Below are 14,317 nucleotides of genomic sequence, written 5' to 3'. Positions count from 1 at the left end.
ACCGTTGTTAGCAACAGTTTTGTTTTCTTCTAGAAAGCTACTGACTCCTCTCTTAAGTTATTTCTAAGCCGTTGTTGGATTCAATCAAATCTTTGAAAAATTTCCTGTTTTTGACGATCAGTATTTCTTTGTAAGTCATTGGTTGCATTAGTACCTCAAATATTATCCATAATTTTTACTTTATAAGTTATTGACTGTATAATTATCATGTTTTTGGTTTGTGTGTAAATTATATATTACGACTCGAATCATCTGAATAAAGAAAAAAACATATGTGTATTTGACTTTGATATAATTTTTGTGTTCTACGCAACCTTTTTTCTCTGGTTGCGCCTGATTAAATTTTTTCTCTATTAAACAATCTCCCTAAGCCTTGTTTAGATATATATCGAATTCAACATTCAGTTTGACAGTTAAATTACCTTTTACTACGTTTAACAGAATTGAAATGTTTCATCTTAAAAGGTGAAAAAAAAAACACACTGTGGGATATAAAAATTAGGGTAATTAGATATGGAAGAGCTACGTTTTAAATTTATATTGGAGAACGAAAGTCATAATCAATGCTGAAGCGATTACAAATTGGATTTTAATTACCTAGTTCTTTCTTTTCATTCCGTGAGGTTGATGATAACAGTGCACTGTCTAGTATTATAGTAATTAAATACATCACAACAGTAAAGCTAATGAATTACCTTACTTAATCACTGACTCTAAAGTTAATGATTTAACTTATTTAATGATTAATGACAAAGCTGATGATTTATTTGTTGGTTGTTTTTGGATTTCGCGCTAAGTTGTACGAGGGTTATCGGTGCTAGCCGTCCCTAATTTAACACAGCTACTCATTGCCACCTACCACTAACGTTTAGACTATATTTTTACCAACGAATAGTGGGATTGACCGCACACATTACAACGCCTCCACAGCTGAAAGGGCGAGCATGTTCGGTTTGACGGGGTTTAGAACTCGGGACCCTCAGATTACGAGTCGAACATCCTAAGCATCTGATCATGCCGGGCCACTAATGATTTACCTCACTTAATGACTGAATCTAAAGCTAATGATTTACCTCACTTAATGACTGAGTCTAAAGCTAATGATTTACCTCACTTAATGACTGAATCTAAAGCTAATGATTTACCTCACTTAATGACTGAATTTAAAGCTAATGATTTATCTCACTTAATGACTGAATCTAAAGCTAATGATTTACCTCACTTAATGACTGAATCTAAAGCTAATGATTTACCTCACTTAATGACTGAATCTAAAGCTAATGATTTACCTCACTTAATAACTGAATCTAAAGCTAATGATTTACCTTACTTAATGACTGAATCTAAAGCTAATGAATTACCATACTTACTGATTAACTACGAAGCTAATAAGGCCTGGCATGGCCAGGTGGGTTAAGGGTTTTGACTCGTAATCTGAGGGTCACGAGTTTAAATTGCCGTCGCACCAAACATGCTCGCCCTTTCAGCCGTGGGGGCGCTATAATGTTCGGCCAATCCCACTATTTGTTAGTAAAGGAGTAGCCCAAGAGTTGGCGGTGGGTGGTGATGACTAGCTACCTTCCATCTAGTCTTACACTGCTAAATTAGGGATGGCTAGAGCAGATAGCACTCGAGTAACTTTGCGCGAAGTTCAAAATCAAACAAGCAAACAATGAAGCTAATAATTTACTTTACCTAGTGATTAACTACAGTTAATAATTTATCTTACTTAACGATAACGATGAAAATGTACCTTACAGGTTATGAACCATATGTTTCCTGTGTCTACGCCATCGACAATATAAAAAACTTAGGTGTTAAGGTTGCTTAGCTTTTGTTATACAGATATCTTCAAACAAAACTGATTTTGACATATAAAATATTCAGGTTGCTTAAAAACTATTAGTTTTTGTTATTTTTAATATAAAATAAAAATATATTTTACACCATTTTTAGACATTAGTGATAGTAGATTCAGTGAATTATGGTTCCATTATACCAGTCTGCACTAGTCCTTGCACGGCGACTCTTAATTTCGCTAATAATTCTAAGATCGTTCAGAAACAGTAACACATTAGAGTTACAAAAATAAAAATAAGAAATTGAACACAAAGAAGAAACTATTGTGCAGTTTAAGTTTTGTTTATAAACTTTTTGCCGAATATGTTTGTTTGTTTGTTTTTTTAATTTCGCGCAAAGCTACACGAGGGCTATCTGCGCTAGCCGTCCCTAATTTAGCAGTGTAAGACTAGAGGGAAGGCAGCTAGTCATCACCACCAACCGCCAACTCTTTGGATACTCTTTTACCAACGAATAGTGGAATTGATCGTCATATTATAACGCCCCTACGGCTGAAAGAGCGAGCATGTTTGGTGCGACGGGGATTCAAATCCGCCACCCTCAGATTACGAGTCGAACGCCTTAACCCACCTGGCCATGCCGGGCCCTCGAATATGTTTGAAATATTTTATCTTTCTTATAAGCCGAGAGCTTTAGAAAGTTTATACGTTTTTTTTTCATTTCTATCAAGACTTCTCGAACGCACGTGTTTTTTTAACATCATAAATTTTACATTTCCTTTATTTACAGTTCGTCAAACGTGCTTTTTCATAATTTTGTGAAAACTTGAATTTTGAAGGCTTTAGTAAACATCAGATCCAAGAATATATTATAATATATACAATACAGGTTAAGCTGTAATAAAATTATTGACATGAACGTCACATACACGTGAAACATTTATGGAGCTACGCAATTCAACTTAGAACTAAAAGATCGTCATGTGTTAGACCAAAAATAGAACATGATCGTGGGAAAAATATACATATATGTTGCATTTAAAATACGCTCGTGATACTTTGCTCCTAATGTTTGAACCAATAAGGTCAAATTCTGTTTAGGCCCTACTCTTGATGAACTTAGTGCATTGGTGAAATAGCTACAATATATGTTTGGCAAATGAATGACATAATGACGTTTCGAAGAGCTTTCGAGAAGAGTCACAAAGTGTGTTGCAACACGCTTATATATATACATAGAAGAAATGTCCATATTCCATTTAAAGTAAAAATAGAGGGCGTAATAGCAACTACTATTCATACGAAAATCTGCCGAGCAGTTAATATATGTACATAACCAACTATGAAATATTTTGTAATTTAACACGTAACAAAAAGTTTGTTTTTATCAGTGACAGACACTAGTCAGAAAGAAGTCATTCTGAAAATTAAATGAACTTCGTGGCGTTTAACAGAAACGCGGTTCAGCAGTTTTCATCGTAGAAGTGTTTAAAGGAATAAAACAAGAGATAAGTTTTATCTGTGACAAGCGTCATTCTGTGCTCATGAAGGACAATGAATGTATTTCGACTCAAGCTGTGAATGTAACGCCGGCAATAGACAAAAAGACCTCACTTTTCGAGTAAGTTTTCTGTTCCGTGTCGAACTTCAGAACAATCACGCGGCACATCATTCTCAACAGTGATCCCAGGAAATTTCTTCTTTAATAATAAATGTCACACATTAAGATCATGAGAAAGAAAATGTTATTTAAAAATGAAACAAAGCACTATTTAACTTTAGAAAGTCAGCAAACATTTCCAGATTATATAGAACGGTAGTCCCTGTTTGAGTATTTCTATTGGGTTAAGCCATAACACTTTAAACAACAACGGTTTGCAATTCCTTTTTAATGCCCTTTTGATGTCACCACAATTTCCGAGACTGTATTATGGTTTTAGAAAAGGGTTTATTTAAAATTCTGTTATTTTATTTGTTTCATTAAACATTTATTCAAATAAAAACCAGAACCTAATTCCAATTAGACACCAACAACCAAACCTATTTCTTTTTACTTTCTGTTTATTTTATATTTTATACCTGAACGACACTTTATGAGACACATAGGCTAAACTGATAGGTCAAGGGCTATAAGTTCAGGCATCGATAGGTAAAATCCCTGCCCTGCTGAGATGATGCATTGGATACTGTGCTGAATTCCACACGCAGGTGAGACAGACTCCACTTTACACGATAAACTCAAGCTATTATCATGAAGCTGAATAGATTGAAACAACTGGGGTAAAGTGTATTTCTCAAGAACGCAATAGCGTAACGCGAATCAGCCTCAAGCTAGCAACCATCCGCGTAGAAAGCCAAAGAGCAAAGCCACTGAGCTACGATGCACAGTTATCCCTAATTCCAAACTAGTAACCAAAAGGAGGTTAAACACTCAGAAAAACACGTTGCAAACACGGGTACTATCAACCGAAAAGTATCACTAACAGTCACTCTTGTATAGCAAATCCCGTTTCAAAGTACAAAACGTGTTCGGCTGCATATTGCTGGCTCGAAAATTAACTATTTCGAATCGCAGCTAAGCATGTCATCTATCAGGCCACGCATGACTGAGTCTGGTTGTCACAGATACTTGTTTATAGGGCTTCAAGAGAAGTCTCATAGAGCAGTAGGCACTTGGATATAACCCCTATGTCATCTCTTTATATTTTACATTCTATTCTATTAGTCTTAATGAAACTTGACATATACCCTCAACACCTCCCGTTCTTCCCTAGTTGCATAGGGAAGGTACTTTCGTGTCTAATCCCTATATCATTTCTCTGTCAGTACCACGCTATTATACTGATCTATAATCTATACCATAATCTGAAGGCATCCTAGAAGCGGTATATGGAGAAGGGTAATGATTCGAACCTGACCTTTTCTTCTTCATGTCATTCTTTGACTGGTCGTAGGCTGTTTATGTGTTCACCTTTCCCGCCTTCAGCTCAAATAAATTTCATCCAAACATGGGCCCTCTGAGGATTCATCTTGATTGGGATGTAGATCCTTTTTGGATTCTGAGAGAGTCAGATACTATGTAAACCTTTTTCTACCTCCGACACTGATGTTGTTGGGATCCATTTCAGTCGATACAGTTAGGTGAATTGATAAATGCTAAGCGTCATATAAATGATTGACCTGTATTTGTATAGAGTAACTTGTATAATTACATTACTTTACCAGACCTACGCCTATTTTTGTTCAACGTTTAACATTTGTGCTGGTTCACATCTTGCTTTATTTGGAATGTTCATCAGGCAATATATTTAGTATGTATTTAATATCAATACTCTAATAATATATAGTGAAGACACCACGCAAATGATATGGTTAAGTAAGTCTAGCAGTAGGCTTATGACTTCTATAGTTAGCTACAGCGGAGAGGAACTTAGGATAATTTCCATCATGTATGATCTAGTAAAATTGATATTTTTTTCGTTTCAGTTTTTTTGGAAGCGGGTGACCGGTCTATTCAGGAGCCTGTTGCAGGGTGGTTGTATGTTTGTGTAGGATAACTGAACTTGCACGTGGAACTTTATATGCTTTTCCCGAAGAGCGGTGTAGATAATAGGTGTTTGGTTCTTTGTTACCCTTGGAGTGACAAATTCTCTTCCTTGCTTTGTGAACCTGTGAAGTAGTTTTCATTTGGATATTAAAATATGATCGTATTTTGACGTGTACGTAGGATTTATATTACTGTCAAGCTAATTGAATAAAAAATATCAGCGGATACCCAATCACTCAGAAAAAAATATACTGTTTAAAGCTATTCAAAATCACATTGGAAAGAGTGCTGTTGAATGTATACACAGTAATAAGGGATAATAATTATTGGATCAGATACGCGACCACACGGGATTGTATTACTTGTTTCAAATACATAACCGCACGGTATAAAAAAAAAATCCATTTTTCAAGGCACATACAACCGGAAAGAATCTATTGTTCAAGATACATAGTCATATGGAAATTTCTATTGTTTAAGACACAGATTCATACAGTAGAGAATCTTTTGTTAAAGGTATCAACCTGACAAAGATTCCATTTTTCAAGATTAGGTCAACCAAATTAAGTAAAACTAATCACATTACGAATAAAAAACTTACTGATGTTCTTCTGGTGGATGTTAACGTAAAACCCATGACTGATCGATATTCTTGTGAGTCGCACCATAGAAACCAGGATGAATCTGATGTACAGTTATAATTTTGTAGCTGATTTGTCTCAAGTATCCGTCAACTTTCTTTAACTTATCTGTTTGTCATTAAGCGCAAAGCTGCACAATTGGCTATCTGTGATATGCTTACCACAGTTATCGAAAAAGGATTATTGCGTTATAACTCATCAGACTTATCACTGATGAATTAGTAACTCTTCGGCTCCTTTATTACTCTCAACCTGAAAATGACAATTTTATTGTGATAATGCTTTATATTTGGTTGTTTTTTATTTACGTTAAATTTAAATAACTTAAGTATTAGTTTCAGTATCTGAGTTAATGAGTAAAGACTTAATCAGTCTTGACTTAATACGTTATCGAATAACGTGACTTAATATTATGGTAATCTTTATGAGATCATTTACTGACAGGAACTTTGAAGCATACACACATACCTTACTATACTTTCGTTTATTTAATTATTGTGGAGATCTAAGCTGGTAAACTGGTTAAATGAAACAATTCACAAGACATAATATTCTTACCAAACAGAAACATACCTATCTTAACTATGTAGCTGTACAAAGGTAGATTAATTGATGAATGGTTAAAGAGATCTTAAAAAACTTGATTTAGGGCTATGTTGCCTGACAGAACTTGAATTTAGTGACAATATAGAGTAAATGAGACAAGCACAAACCTCGATTGATAACAGTGGACAAGTTACATCACGTTCAGAGACGAGTTTATCCAGAGTCCACACATTTATACAAGCGAGTTCCTTGGAAGTCGTAAAAGTACTGGACTAAGACGATTTAAGCTTCAGGAGTTGAAAAATATTGAATTAAAGACAGATTTCCAAAGAATTCACTAAACTAACTCGCCTAATTACCTATCAACAGTTAAGCTGAATATAGACAGACTAGACTATACATCAAACACGCCAATTTAAGTCCTTACGTAGTCTGACCTAGCACTATTGAAACCTAACAGAAAGAAACTTTGCTATATACCTAAGATTCATAAGGTTCTAGCCCAACGACTGACCCATTACATCAAGAACTAGTAGATAAAACCTCAAACTCAAGATCTTTGATTATTATCTAGTCTGACCTAATGCCTCTCGAGATAAACAGAAACGAACTACATTATAAAGATAAGATTCTAACCCAACAACTAACCTAAAACAACCAGAGCAAGTGGAACATACTATTCTAAACAGCTAACACCCTAACATCTAACCTAAGACGGTACCAACCAACTATTATTACAAATGGAAATTAAAGTATAAAAATAAATAGTATACCTTACAAAAAGGAAAAAAAAATACAAGACAAACCTAAGATAAAACACAATATAAACAAAATAATTAAACGGTCCATATTACTTTATTTTACATAAGGACAATACATTAATCCAAACAATGGAATGGCAAATTGTAAAATCAAATCAAAAGTAAAGTGACAGTCAGTACCTCATACAGTATCGGCGATAGTGATCAAGAGAAATAAAATAAGGCTGAAGTGACAATCTAGGCTTACGATCTCTTGAGTTTTAAGTACATCGATGTCTATAGCGGTTTTAGGATAACTAAAAAAGCGATGTTAGCATAAAGCAATAATAATTAATTATGTTAGTGATAGAAATTATGACTGCCATTGTTACCCTATAACCTCTAGGAGCAATACGATGAACAAATGCCACATGATATCAGTCGACGTCACACCGATCCAGAAACAATAACTCGATGTCAAATGAAATATATAATTCTTTCGCATATGAGGACCATGATGACATATATAATACAGTTAAATGGCTATTAATGTGCACTAATATTCGCGGTTATATCTACATCCAGATTTAATTTTAATTATTTTTATACTGTGTAAAGTTGCTTTTAACAATGGTTAAAATTTTATCATTTATGCTCATGTGAGTCTATTTCAGTCTTTACCTAGGAAGTAATGACATTTACTTTGTTTCATTATTTGTTTCTTTTTACATATACAATAACGTAACATTGGTGAAACATACTGTATTGCAAGAAGAATATTTATTTTACGTAATCACAGAATATTAGTTGAGTCTGCACACTTATAACAGGCTGAATCATAGTAGAATCATCCGTATGCGTAAATAAATTCATTAGTACCTATTATAGTATATATATATATTTTCATTTCAAAAACAGCTGCTACGACTCAAGAGCATTGTTCGTGATGTATTTGTTCTTTCACTAACGCCAGGCCCCCCCGCTAGTACAGCGGTATGTCTACGGATTTGCAACGCTAAAATCAGGGGTTTGATTCCCCTCAGTGGGCTCAGCAGATAGTTCAATGTGGCTTTGCTGTAAGAAAAACACACACACACCAATGACAGATATGAGCTAAACTAGGTCGTTTGTCTTCTGAAGGCTTTTCTTCGTCCAGGAAACAGTTTCACTTTCTACACTTTATTACAGATCTATGACTGTCAGTCTTCTTTTTCTATATGCCTGTTTTCTTCTTTTTGCAGTGAACTGCCTGAAGTATGTCATCGTCTGTTCTAATATATATATGTTATCAGTTCAAGATATAAAGAGACCTGGCTGTAATGCTTAAAGCAGATCTACAGGTTTGGACGATGAAGTTGTATTGGTTATGATTTAGGACAAGATAGTTGTCACCTTCACTTTGTCAAGGACAGCGGTGACTCCAGTAACATTTGTCCTTGCATCAGCTATTTTATGTCTTTCTGCCCAATAGTAGCCTTTCCACCTGGTTACTTTCTACAGCTTTAATTCTTCCGGAGACCTTGTCTGCTGTCCTTGTCCCAGGACCAGGGAAAGTTTGATGACGCCTCAACTAATTTTCTAGCTTCTCAAGCTTTTTTCCACAAAGACTGTATCTGTAATTTTGTCAGACGTGTGTGTAAATTTTGACAGTGTCTGTATTGCACTGGACAATTACTTGCCCAATAACTCTTGGACCTTGCTGGTGAAAGCAATATGTTCAGATGCTTTTGGTGGTGTTAAAATGACGAATGGAAACAGGTAGGTAACTTACTTCAGAGGAGATACTTAGAAGGTCATGTTGGACTTACTAACTTACTAACCAGAATATTCACACTGATTTCTTGTATTTTCTTTGCTTCTATTTTAAGCCTGTTTTGCCATCATTTGTCTTCATAGCATAGTTACCTTTGTAGAATATTTTATACCAAGTACTTTACCTAATATGCACTTACCAGAACATGGAAAGTAAGAGTCACACCTCCCTTTTGATCCTATTATTATCCTGAACGCAGATGTGGATTACTTATGCCCAACTATAACAGTCTGGAAGTAATATCTATGGTTTTAAACAATCTAGCTGTTCGAACATTGGTTCCTTCTTCTTGACACTTCATAAATAGCTGAAAACGTAGTTGTAATTTTGTTCTCAGTATTAACTGTATATAGATTATAAATTTCTTTATCTCTATCTAATTCAGCAGTTTGAACCTCATGAAATTGTGACTTAGCCAGTCTTCCAGAAATTCATCAGTGTCATACAGTTTCAGACTATCTACTTATTCCATATATAAACATTCATCGCGTGGCCACTGAAATTCATTTAATAATTCGATGGAGTTATTTATCAAAGTCCGAATTTTCTTTTAAAATAATGGCATGATCACTTCTCTGACATATTGCTGTTGTCATGTATATTCATGCCTCAACAATACAAATAAGTAAACCATATTACTATCAAATATCTGTGATATTTTGGTACATTCATAATAATATATTAGAATCACAGAAAATGCAACTTTTTCTATCAGATATTAACAAATTAAAAAATAGGCAGTATAATGTGCTTTATATGCCACTGTGATATATACTACATGGCCAAAAGTATGTGGACATTTCTTCTAAATTAGTGGGTTTGGCTATTTCAGCTACACCCATTGCTAACAGGAGCATAAAATCAAGCATACAGCAAGTCAATCTCTATAGACAAACATTGGCAGTAGAATGAGTCGTATTGAAAGCTCAATGGTTTTCAACGTGGCACTGTCATAGGATGCCCCTTTTCCAACTGGTCAGTTCGTCGAATTTCTGCTCTACTGGAGCTACTCCGGTCAACTGTAAGTGCTGTTATTGTAAAATGGAAACGACTAGAAGGTACAACAGCTCATCCACGAAGCGGTAGGCCACACAACCTCACAAAAAATCGTCTGTGAACAGTTGCAGCACTCACTATCGAGTTCCAAACTGCCTCTGAAAGAAAAGTCAGCACAAGAACTGCTCATTGAAGGCTTCATGAAATGGGTTTTCGTGGCTGAGCAGCCACACACAAGCCTAAGATCACCATGTACAATGCCAAGCGTTGGTTGGTGTGGTGTAAAGCACACTGCTACTAGACTTTGGAGCAGTGGAAATGCGTTCTTTGGAGTGATGAAACACGCTTCACTATCTGGCAATCTGACTGACGAATCTGGGTTTGGCGGATACCAGGAAAACGCTTCCTGCCTGAATGCATAATGTCAATTGTAAAGTTTTGTGAAGAAGGAATGATGGTCTGGGCTGTTTCTCATGGTTTGGGCTAAGCTCTTTAGTTCCAGTGAAGGGAAATCTTAATGCTACAGCATGCAACGACATTCTAGGGCATTGTGAGCTTCCAACTTTGTAGCAACAGTTTGGGAAAGGTCCATTAATACATGGTTTGCCGAGGTTGGTGTGGAAGAATTTGACTGGTCTGCAGAGAGCCATGACCCTCGATTCCATCGAACACCTTTGGAATAACTTGGAAAGCCGACTACGAGCCAGGCTTTCTCGCCCGACATCAGTGCCCGACCTCACTAATGTTCTTGTGAATAGGAGCGAATCCCCGCAGCCATGTTCCAGGTTCTAGTGGAAACCTTCCCAGAAGAGTGGAGGCTGTTATAGCAGCTAAAGAGGGAACAACTCCATATTAATGCCCATAGTTTTAAAATGAGATGTTCAACAAGCACATATGGATGTGATGGTCGGGTATCCACATACTTTCGGTCATTATCATCAGATTACTTTGAATAAATTTTGGAAATACATGTTTGACAACTTCTGTTTTTGCATTGGTGAAACTAACAGGTTGTAAAATGAAAAGATAATGTTTGTTGAAAGTCAGAAATATAAAACTGCTAAAATTCACTCTATAATATCTGCAGTAGTTCCAAACCACAATATTTATTTCTGATATAAGTTATCAGCATAGATTGTGTTAAAATGTGAGAGGATAATATTAAACTTTATTTGTAAAATAATTGATGAAAATCAGCACATATGAGACATCATTATTTATTTAAGGAATAGACTAGTTGGAAATATGGCTGTATAAAATGTTTCAAGCATTTTTGAGAGAACTTTAATGATTGTACACTTCTACGTGATTTCAAGTTGTGTTGTTGTTAGTTTCTAACTTTCGTTTTTAACATTTAAAATGGAGAAAAACAAGATGGTTACTAGAAAACAGAACTAACGCCAGTATTCTAGAGCATGTTATAATGAAATTTGTTAGACATTATATTTCCTATGATTTGGGGGTAATGAATCCAAATTTTGTGTCTGTATAATTTTAATATTTTCTTTATTAATTGAAATGCAAAATAAACTTAAACATGGATGGCACAATGCTATATATATAGACTATACTTGGCACATATATATGTTGTCAAGTTTCCTTCCTAGTCAATTAAACAATTGTTGAGTGTAATTCAGTAGTTGTGGAGCAAGAATTCTTCATTTGTATTCTTTCCATCTAGCTCTGTAACTTCAACAGTAGGCAAACATAGAATTTCCTCTGTGAACACACAGAAAGGCCTTTGACTTCGAGCAATGGTTTCTATTCTTTTCTGCTTGACTCAATGGTACAAAAACTAACACTGAATTCAACTTCATATGCAGCGTAAAGGAGTTTTAGGACTCTTATGAGCTTTGGTAGTTCTCTTTTTCCAAGCTTTTGAGCATTTCCTTTCAACATCAGACAGAAAGGAAATCGTCAAAGATTTAATCTTCTTTCATTTGCAAGTTAAAAGGTTTTCTTCAATGACAGAAAGTGTCCTGTTGCTCTTGCCCTTTATGTCTTTCTTCTAATAGGTTATATTCTGTGCGTTTTACTGGAAAATATTTAGTTGTAATATTTTGCAAGGCTTTGGGTGCTTCACTGAAAAAGGTGTGAGTGCAGCTCTAATTGTCATCAAGTTGTATTCATCCTTGTTGTCTTGTCTTTGTCTGCTTCTAGTAGAATTATTGTGTATAAGGGTATTATCAGAGCCCATGCCATACACTTCTCTAGTTTCATTTGTCAGATGCGAACTTACGTTGTAAGACAATGCCCATGGATGTCCTTTTGTTGTCACGTTGTATCTTCTTAGTCAATTAAACAATTTTTGAATGTACTTCAGCAGTTGTGGAGCAAAGATTCTTCACCTGTCTTGTAAGGTCTGCTTATATGCTATAGGTTATTTAGCATAGGGCGACTTGCCCCTTATCACTTCTTATACTAGCTCAGAGCCAAGCATTTTACTTTCAACCGATGCATCAAGTTGTTCAGAAGAATGGACATGTTTTAACCATAATCTTGAGAACATTGAAGAATATATTCAGCCCACTTAGCCTGACAATCAGTAAGTCCTGGTATTTATGTTTTGCCTATTTCGGTTCTGTTAGTTTACATTACAGTACTTTAGCAACAACATAGTGCTGACTAAGTGTTGTTGCTAAGTGTTTGCATCAGTAAGCCATTTAGTGTGACCAGCTGATGGGTTAGTACTTTGGCAATGGAAATGTACTCAGTACTTGTCACCTCAGAGTTAACTGTACTGTGTTTTGCTTGAAATGTGTCCACCGTTTGCTGACACCTACTTCATCCGTCTGTTTGATGAAGAATGCCATATCAGTTGCAATGGCTTGGTTTGCCCTTGGATTTTCATCTTTTTAATCACTGTACGTGCCTCCTGTGGTCTATATTTTACGTGAATTCGGCCTTTCATTAAGTACCTGCAATAGTAAAAATATTTCAACCACTTCAGAAACCTAGAAATTTGTTCTTGCTGAAAGTTCCATGTTCTTTAAACCCTATTTCTACTATTGGATTTGTTTGCTAATCTGTCCTTTGTATTCTAAAAACGGCTGGTATGGGTACCGTTACTAGGCCACGGTCAGTTGTAAACTCTTTTTGGTAACCTAAAGATGACTTAAGAAGGTCTAAACGTTGTTCTATACTTTATTTTAATTAAATTCTTAATACCCATATCAGTCACCTTTAGAATACATTTTTTACTTCAAGTGAGTTTCTCCTCATCACGAATAACTTGCCACTTGTGTTTTACGAAAACAGTTTTTTTTTTCTTCAAAGCTAATGATATAGATGTCTATACTGTTAAAAGGTGACGTGCACAAATTTGTCTTTCACAAAGTTGGGAGTGTCAGTGCTCTTGTTCTAGGATCTATGAACTCTGTATTGTTCCGTATAAGTATAAACCTACCTTTCATTCTCATAATCTATAATATGTCTAATGTTATAAAAGAGTTGAACAAGTTGTTTAAATCAAGTAGTCTAATACACCTATTAATACTATATACTAAATATTGTGTTATCCTGCGTATCTGAACTTACCTTTTTGGTCATGTTGATTTATCTTCTCCTCTAAATCACTTCAAGAGATTATGACTACCAACATAAGATGGGGAAACATAAAGAAGGCTACCAGGAACACAGGATATCATTTCAACTGCATTGATAACATATCCTTTGTACAGAAGCTAAGTCATAATATGAAAACACAGCTCAAGATAAAGGTGTATAATCTCTAGAAATCATTCTTCAATAGGTTTAATAAATAAATATTGATATAGGTTTCTTCTCTTAAAGCATTAGTTTTGAAATTGTCACATGCCAAAGCTTTATTTACCTGCATGGCTCAAACTTTCTTTTGAAAGAGGGTCTCCTGCTGATGAAGGGCTGACTTTCTCAACATCAGTTTGACCTGTATCTTATTCATACTTCTGTTAGTTCCAGCAGCTTTTCGTTTTTTGTCACTTTCTTCAGTTAAAGAACAAGTTACTGCTCTGTTAGATTTGTTTCTCATGAATTTCTTATGATCTTCAAGTAGCAAGAGCCATGATATTTACCTTCAAAAGCTATGAGATCATTCAGACTGGAAAGATATACACTGACAACCTGATTGCCTTAAGGTACCTTTAAATCTTTAAAATTATTTGGATTTACAGTTCACAAGAGCTTGCCCTTTGCATCTGCATCGTGGAAGATTCCCAGTTCTTAACCTTTTAGCTTAAAAGAAGGCCGATTTGGCA

The 14,317-nt window shown here is 35.3% G+C and overlaps 2 long non-coding RNA genes across 10 annotated transcripts in view; one reads left to right on the top strand and one right to left on the bottom strand.

Annotated features, from left to right (window-relative positions):
• LOC143240605 (uncharacterized) overlaps nt 1-7,028 on the bottom strand; it is a 45,390-nt gene extending 38,362 nt beyond the window's left edge. For both annotated transcript variants that reach the window (XR_013021854.1, XR_013021855.1), the window contains exon 1: nt 6,701-7,028. This is a non-coding gene — a long non-coding RNA (uncharacterized LOC143240605). The remainder of the gene's footprint in view (nt 1-6,700) is intronic.
• The window catches only part of LOC143240603 (uncharacterized), a 52,281-nt gene that overhangs the window by 8,581 nt on the left and 29,383 nt on the right, over nt 1-14,317 (top strand). Inside the window, exon 1 of one of the 8 annotated variants that reach the window (XR_013021850.1) lies at nt 8,629-9,035. The exons of 4 other annotated variants lie outside the window; for them this stretch is intronic. This is a non-coding gene — a long non-coding RNA (uncharacterized LOC143240603). Of the gene's footprint in view, nt 1-8,628; nt 9,036-14,317 lie in introns of those variants that run through there. 3 more of the 8 variants (XR_013021849.1, XR_013021845.1, XR_013021843.1) reach the window with 3 other exon arrangements.

Source organism: Tachypleus tridentatus, chromosome 13 (assembly GCF_004210375.1).
Source record: "Tachypleus tridentatus isolate NWPU-2018 chromosome 13, ASM421037v1, whole genome shotgun sequence".
Classification (NCBI taxonomy): Eukaryota; Metazoa; Arthropoda; class Merostomata; order Xiphosura; family Limulidae; genus Tachypleus; species Tachypleus tridentatus.
This window is presented reverse-complemented; position numbering and strand designations above follow the sequence as displayed.